At 34.1% G+C, this 8589-nt stretch overlaps 1 protein-coding gene across 3 annotated transcripts in view; it reads left to right on the forward strand.

Annotated features, from left to right (window-relative positions):
• Nucleotides 1-8589, forward strand: part of NLN (neurolysin) — an 81196-nt gene that overhangs the window by 58911 nt on the left and 13696 nt on the right. The gene's annotated exons all lie outside the window — the stretch shown is intronic.

An 8589-nucleotide genomic window follows, 5' to 3' on the forward strand; every position in this document is an offset into this window, starting at 1 on the left:
AGGAAGGGTTACAAACACCCTGCTTTTTCCTTTGAATTCTTGTCATTTTCATAGGAATTTGGTGTAAGCTTCACAGATAAACTGTACTGTAATCTATCTCTTATTAATGCTTTGTTTAGTTGAATGGATTTTAACTATCTCAGAATCTTTACTTTTTTCCTAATGAACATTTTATAACACCTTTCTTTACTAGCCTCAAATTAAAATCATAGATAATACATACAGTATAACCATGGGGAAAATTTGCCAGGGTTGGGACATGTGTGTGCGTGCAATGAATTGCAATGGATTTTTCTCTACTTCTGAAAATGAAAAGTACATTATTCTCAACTTTGTAACACAGTCCAGTTAACTAGGCCCAAACTATTCTAGGATAAACCAAATGAACTTGCTAATATTTAATTGTTATTGACATATGAAAACATTTACTTCAGTAGTTCAACCTAACAGTTTAAAAAATTAATATTAACAGAAATGGAGGGACAGTTTTCCAAGTTTAAATCTCTATGCATCTCTAAAGTTAAATTTTTAAAAATAACCTTTTTATTAGAATATTTTTAGGTTTACGGAAAAGTTGCAAAGATAGTACAAAAATTACCCATGTGCCTCTTACCTGATTCCCATACTGTTAAATATCTTACATTACTATAGGTCATTTGTCACAACAAAGAAGCCAAAATTGGTACAGTACTCCTAACTAAACTCCACACTTTATTTGTATTTTTCTGGTTTTTCCCTAACAGCCTTTTTCCATATAGAGAATTTTTTAAATTGATATAGTGTCTTCACTGAACATAAAAGAAAGAAATTTTTTATGGTTTTCAAATGGTAATGCCTTAGCATGGCTGTGTAGTAAGACATAATGAAGTATTAATGGATATGTACTATATGTGAATAACCCTGAATCCAACAGCAAAAACTCCAAGACTGATATAAGTGGATTGTATTGTCAGTTCAAGTCCAAGAATGGTATTAATTCATGTTGCTATAATAGAATACCGTAGACAAGGTAGTTTATAAACAACAGAAATTTTTCACAGTTCTGGAAGCTGAAAGTCCAAGATTAAGGTGCTAATAGATTTGGTGTCTGTTGAGGACCTACTTTCTGGTACAGCAATGGCACCTTCTCACTGTGTTCCTCACCTGGTAGAGTGGACGAGGGATCTCCATGGAGTCTCTTTTATAACGGCTCTAATCCAAGTCACGAAAGCTCTACTTTCACAATCTGATCGCCTCCCAAAACCCCCATCTCCTATGGTCATATTGAGGGTTAGGTTTCAATAAATGAATTTGGGAGGAACATACAAACATTCAGTCCATAGCACCAATGATGACATGATTTTCCAACATGGTGAATTCCTCTTGGGAAACTTCCAAATAAAAAACTAATCTTATGTTGATTTACACAATTGATCCCAGTAATTAGTGACTTGGAAAATAAATGTGTGTAGAAAGTACTTTGCAAAAATATGTGCAACGGAGTTAGTTTCTAGGCTCACTTAATTATAGATTTTTCATTTATCTGAATGTCCATCAGGATATGTGAATGACATGTAGAATATGGGACAATTTTTGTTGTCCTCACATGTGCAGTTCAGTCTTAACATCCAGCATTCCTAGCCCCTAGAGTAGCCCATACCATTGTAATAACCAAAAATGTGCCCACTCATTTCTAAAATACTACTATCACCTTTGTTAAGTTCTAAGTTCTTTCAGTATTTTATCTTTACATCCTGGCGTTTCTATGTTTTATTTGAAGAAACAGAGGAGAATAGGATATGACCCTGTTTAGATAAATAAGTCCTGGTATACTGATGTAACCATTTTTACCCTTTGTTTAATCCAAGGAAAAAGAAATCTTTCAGAATAACCTAAATTTTCTTTCTTAGATAATTTTAAATTCTATTTTCACAGCAGTAGGTTCCTGAAATACTTATTTTTCATCAGTATCCATTCCATGGCTGACATTTTCTTTAGAATAAATCTAGTTTCTATTTTTCTGAAATATTTTTGAGTGATTTAAAAAAGTCAAATAATTTCATTAATTTTAGACTTTTGAGATATTACTTAAGTTATCCAAGATCTAGTTATGTACTTATACATAGATAAACAATGGCCTACTTTTATAACAGTAGACTAACTTTTGGGGACCTAAGGGCCCTATGAAAATTCTGATTTAAGCTGTGGATGCCTCTTCCAGAAAAATGCACACACACTCATAAACTCAAATTTTTACATAGAATTACAAAGGACTCACAGAGCCCTTGAAGCCCAGACCATAATGAATTTCAAGTTAAAAACTCCTAGGTTATAGCATTTCCCCCTTTATTTGGATATTGAGTGTCAGCTAATGATGTCACGAGGAAATAATTTGATGTCTTAACCACATTTATTAAAATAATAGTGATCTTCAAATAGAGTTTTCAGTGCTCTTGATACATTTTCTTGTTTTCAGGCACAGTCCTCGTATAACCTTAATAGCATATGCTTACCATATATTCATAGTGCAGTTCTCCACACCTCTATGTTATTCTCATTATTCTGTATATTATTTTTGATCCTTTGAGATAGCCATTTAGTACTGGGAGGTATTACCTTGGTACTATGTCATTTTAGAGCTGTTTAACTTGTGACTGCAATGTAAATAAGTAAATACATATATATATACATACATACATACATACATACATACATACATACATACATACGTCATTATTCAAGGCTTAGAGTTTGCCTAACCTCACTCATAAATACAAATATATCATACAGATGAACAATATGTTAGTACAATTCCTTGCTTGGTCATCTCATGAGATTATCTTTGAAAAATCTCTTATTTGTTTATTAATTCTTTCCAATGTTCTGTAACGTTTTAAGAACAATTAAGGTAATCAATCCTATTTGGAACCAATGATCACTACTTTTGTCTTAAAAGTAATAGGCACAGGTCTATATATTTGTAGGTTTATAATAATTTCAAAACCTTTTTTACTGATCTAAACTGGATGGTAGTGAATAAGGAACTTAATAGCATCAATGTTCAGTGATATTTCAGATTTATCTCAGAAATATATAGTGAATGAAACATTCCCCATACATATTTAGTAGATGGTTATAAGATATGGCAGCTCAGCCTTTGAGTTCTCCACTGTGATAGTTTGCAGGTTAATGACCAGAAGAGCTTGTTGAGCTTGTCATTGTGATATTTGTGTGTCGGCAGGAACATCCAGTTTTCAGACATGGAGATGCACTAGTTCAATGTGTGTACCATCTCATTCAGGAGACGTTTCTCTCATATTCTCTTGTGTTTACACTACAGGGAAGATAATTTTAAAGATAGCAATCAAGAGGTGGTATCTCTAGTGTCTGTTCCTGTTTCATGGTTTTATTGTAGTTTGAGCACTCAGTAATCACTGGCCTTTTGAACTTCTGTAGAAAGGAAGAGTAATGCTTGTTAATGCCCTCTATTGCGATGCCTATGTTGGTTTGTGCCTTAAGAGGTAATCAATTTTGGACTGTTAGAGATAATTGTTTTAAAGCAACACATCAAAGCACGACAAGACCTTATTAATTAAAAAGGAAAAGGATGGAAGAGCAGAAAAACTTCAAATTATGTGATTTCAAATAATCCGTTATTTTTGTCAAAAGGCTAACAGAGCATCTTCTTTACTGTAAATATTTTGAGTTAGATACTGATGTAAATAAATACTGTCGTATCCTATGTAGTCAGGAAGGCACCCTATTGTTATGACAAAAGCACTAGATTAAAAATCATCTGTGTATTCGTGGGTCTGGCTATGTGACTTTTGGCAAGTTATTCGACCTCCTTGAGCCATCTCATTTTTCTTATTTATAATATAGGGCAATAACAATACTCATCCCTACTTCCCTGGAGTGCTGTTGAAATTAAATAATCTGTGAAAAGGTATTTGGGAAAGCATAAAGTGCCATGCATATTTGAAGTATTCTTGTAACTATGCTTATATATAATTCAATCCTTTAGGGATTAATAAGTAGCATACATACAAGTCGTAATTTAAGAAGGGTGGGAATGTTGCCATAAGGCAAAGTACTGATGCTTAAGAGAATTCACAAATGCTATCCTCCGTGGATTCTGGCTGAATGTCTGTGGATGGTGATTGGAAACCATCAGGTTTGTGTTCGTTTTTGTTTTGTTTTAATAGCTACTGTCTACTTAGAAGTTTGATTCCTGAAACTTGAGCAGAATGAGCAGTTTGGAGTACCATAAGTCCTCACATAAAGTCATCCATTGGTTCTGCAAATTTAAGCAAAACGATGTATAATGAAACTAGTTTTACCAAGGCTAATTGATATAAACAGAAGTTAAGTTCCTATGGCATCTTATCAACGTTATCACAAGATGCTAAACAAAATAATGATGTTATTTGAGGACTTGCTGTATTGGGATTAATGGGAGATTACTTGAAGAGAAATTTGGCTATGTTTACCATCAGCATTAACACCAAGGAGGAAGCAGGACAAGTTTGGTCAGACTACCCAAAACCATACCCGATTAGGAAAACCGGAAAGGCTAAGAATAGCAGCCAAGATGTACTGAGCATTTTCCATGTGCCTGGCACCATATATACTCAGTGCCTTACATTCATTAATTTTTTTCTTACAGTATGCTCTGAAGTATATTTACCAGTCTGTTTCTGTTATTATACTATTATTTTCTCCATTTCCAAGTAGAAAAAAACTGAGACTTAGAATGGTGAAGTGATTTGCCCAGGATCTGCCAGGCACTGCTCTGTTGCCCGTAACCATTCTTTGCTCTCTCATCTCAGTCCATGCACTGGAGACGGTAATATGTATGTGGTCTGAATTTGGTGGATGGACTTTTTTCTCCTAAGTTTCTGAAAGGCATTCCCTCTAAATTAATCTCATGCAAGCTTGTGTGAAATAAGTAAGTTTATCTAGTTCCACGCATCCCTCCGTATAAGTTGATCTCTTAGGTTTCAGCCCTGATAATACAGTGAACACCTGTCAACAACCTTGTAGCCTCTGCTCCCTACTCCCAACCCTCTACACTGTTATCATTTCCACTATCAATGTTAGAAGTGAGTTCCTTCACAATCTCATTTTTGTTATTTTATTTATTTATGTGTTTGTTTGTTTATATATAATACAAGCACATACACACATGTGCACATAGAATAAATGCTAAAGTCATAAACCAAATGTGATGGTCTATGCATTATTTGTATTTGGGGACAAGCTATTTTTTTCATTTACTTACTGTATGTTTTACATTTTTTTTAGGAATCAGAAAAATATTTTTAAAAAAGAAAGAAATGTTTAGTTCATTTGTTAGAGGCAGAATTATTGATTATCTGTTGTGTCTGACAGGTTACACTAGATATAGTAGGATGGATTTTAAAAGAAAAAAAGGTATCTTCAATGTTTAGAGTTTAGTTTGAGGACTTGAAATGTAAAAGTTTTCAAATTAAAAACAATATAATTAAGTAAAGTGATGCAAATACTTATTAAATATTGAAAGAAGACAGAGTAGTAAGATGTTATTAGGTTGGAAGCTAAGGAGTCAGGTCAAATATGGTAATAAGAGAAAATCTCTTAGAGTTGTTTAAAGTTGGGTTGTCACATATGGAAGCATTCTCCTCCCTGCTTCATTTATTTCACAAATATCTAATGACCACCTACAACTTTCTGGGTACGTGCTGGATTTTGGAGATACAATGGTGAATAAAGTATGCAACTTTCTTAGCATTTGAGTTTGAATAGTACTTTTATTTGTTTTCATATAAAAAGAAGCAATTTCTATATAAGAAGTAGTAGTCAGGAAGGTATAGCCAGTTTGAGGATAAACCTATGAATTTAAGATGCAGCATTCAAGACTCCTGCAGATTATGTGTTGTTTCATATGTCTTTAAAATGATGGTGATGATACTGATCCGTTGAACTATAGGGCTGTCGTGAAGATTAACAAGAATGTTAACAGTGTTATTCAGGTTCTATTACTATTATTACTTCCAGTGATTGCTAGGTATATGTGAAGTTGAAAGTATGACCTTTAATGTTCTATTTATGGCAAAGCCTAGAAGACAGTAGCACTTTTCTTATTTTAATGCCTTGTTATATAAACTTTTCTATCATCCCTGGATTTAGGGGTATATTAGACAGGTCAGGATATGGAATGGCTGCTAAGAAATCAATAGGAGATCACCTCAGACAGCTAAGGTCAGTTCTCCTGAGGCCTGTTCATTTTCCTAAACACAATACACTTATTGATTTCAGCAAATGCCTTTTCTTTGAGTTGAGATTTGCTATGATGAAAATAACACTTTAGTGTAACCACTAAAAGCAACTGGTCTCTTAATTAGAAAAAGCCCACAGGACTTTGGTGTTTAAATACAACAAAAGCTCACATGAGTTTTTGAGCTTTAGTTTATATAATTTTGCTCCAGCTCTCACTGTGTTGTATGAATTGAGAAGTTACTCTCTGTAACACCAAATGATCTGTTAAAAAAATCTATAATGGAGTATATTGTCTGTTTAAAAAGATAATAAAGAAAAATCCCATAGTTTTAGACTTTCTTCCTCTCAAGAACTTCTAACCTAACAGGAATCTAAGTTTACACTGTTTTCTAGGCTTTTTGTTTTTGTGAAAACATTTCCTGTAGCAGTAATGCCCTAAAATCTTGTCAAGTGTCTGCAAAATCATTTATCAATTTGATTACTTTGTGTTTATTTTATAATACTGTGCTTTATCTGGGAAGTATACTAGCATCAATAGTTACATGGCTTATAAGCTATCATATTCAGCACTTTCAATTGAAAACTATATAAAGTACTTTTTAAGGTTCTTTGGAACTTATATTTTAAAACTGGGGAGTGATATTTGCTGGCTAATCAACAAAGAGTATAATTCAGCAGCCATGCTGTTTTGCAGGTCAGGTCCCCATTGGCTGCTCGATCCTAAGACTAACTGGCCCATGGTTTCTGTGTGGACACAGATGGGATGGCTGCCTGTGGATTCCTTTCTCTTTAAAATTTATTTGTTTGCTGGAAATTGGAGCTTTTGAATTTTGTAGGTTGGTTGTTCTCCTCATTTGAAAAATATTTAAATGATATTGCCCAAAAGGCACACAGAGAAACAGCGTGACTGACTTTCGGGAAATTAGTAAGCAGTAGAGTTATTTTTAGCTTTTACTCCTTGCAAACATTTCCTTTTGTTCTCTAGAAGACATTGTTGATCTGTTCATTCATTTGCTCTGCTGTCTCCCCCACTACAAGATGGCTTTAGATAGAATAGGTCCTTTCTTCTCTACTCTGCATCACATAACTGTGTTAATTCTTAATTTATTCACTTGTAACTCATGAGTCGTTCATTTGTTCATGTTTTTCTAGGTTCTGAAACACTAACACCACCACCAAACACACACATGTATTTGCTGTTATGTGAGACGATTTCCTCCCTCATCTACAAATACTGACTGAAAAATATTCACAGAAGCAGGGTAGACAAAATTTATATTTTTGTTAAAATACTATGTAGTGGTAGTTGATGCTATGATTTTGCTTTTATTTGCTCCCTTAGTACTCACTTAGAAACTACAATCTTTAGAAAATTATGCAGTTAGTATTACAGAATCCCAAGTCCGGGATAGATGGTAACAAAGTCTGGCCTTTACACCTCAGCCTCAAGTTCGGTCTTTGAAAAATCTTCTAGTACGTAGAGGAAGTCAGATTTCTACAGAAACACACTGAAACCACACTTTTGCTCTTCACATAAAAGCGAATTTGATAGAAGACTTTTCTACTTTAGATCCCTTCTAAGAGTATTTAGTTATTTTGTAACATTATAATTTAACATTTCATTTTATTCATTTTTCTATAAGATAGGCATTATAGCATTTGTAGTTAAAATTGTGGGTTTGGAGTCTGACCACATGGTTTCGAATCCTAGTTCTACTGTTAATCTTGGTATGCCTCAATTTCCTTATCTGAAAATAGAGATTACAGTATTTACTTAATAAATTGTTTTGGAATTTAAATCAGATAATTCATGTAAAGGACCTAGCACAATGCTTGACATAGTAAAGTCTCAACAGATGTTGGCTGTTATAATTATTGTATAAGTTCGTTTTATCTAAATGTAAGGTAGAGTTATTTTAGAAGATTATATACCAAAAAGAGGCAAAATATTTAGTTTTCTGGAACCCTTGCCTAAAAAGAGAATTTTTTTGGGATGTCCTCAAGCCTCAGTGGTCCAATTCCAGCACCCAGTGATTTTAGTTTACCCTGGCACTTTAGTATTTGCAGCTCTTCATATCTAGAATCAGCACAATTGTAATGGGAAGTCAAGCGAAACATTTTTTTTGCATTAAGAGAGGAAGGCAGAATGTGAGATGGCGTTGACATCTGTGCCTCTGCCCTGGGCCAAAAGCAGAATGGTTATTTGCTGCTGATTCGGCATCCAATCTACTCCCTTCTTCCTTTTCCTTGCCTTTAGAACCCCAGGGATGATGAAGTCAGGGAGAGAAGTTTGAGATGTGAAGCATCTGAAGAGGGAAACAGGACAGAGATTCAAGGAAAGGAAGTGGAATG

This window comes from Pteropus alecto, unplaced genomic scaffold (assembly GCF_000325575.1).
Source record: "Pteropus alecto unplaced genomic scaffold, ASM32557v1 scaffold20, whole genome shotgun sequence".
NCBI lineage: Eukaryota > Metazoa > Chordata > Mammalia > Chiroptera > Pteropodidae > Pteropus > Pteropus alecto.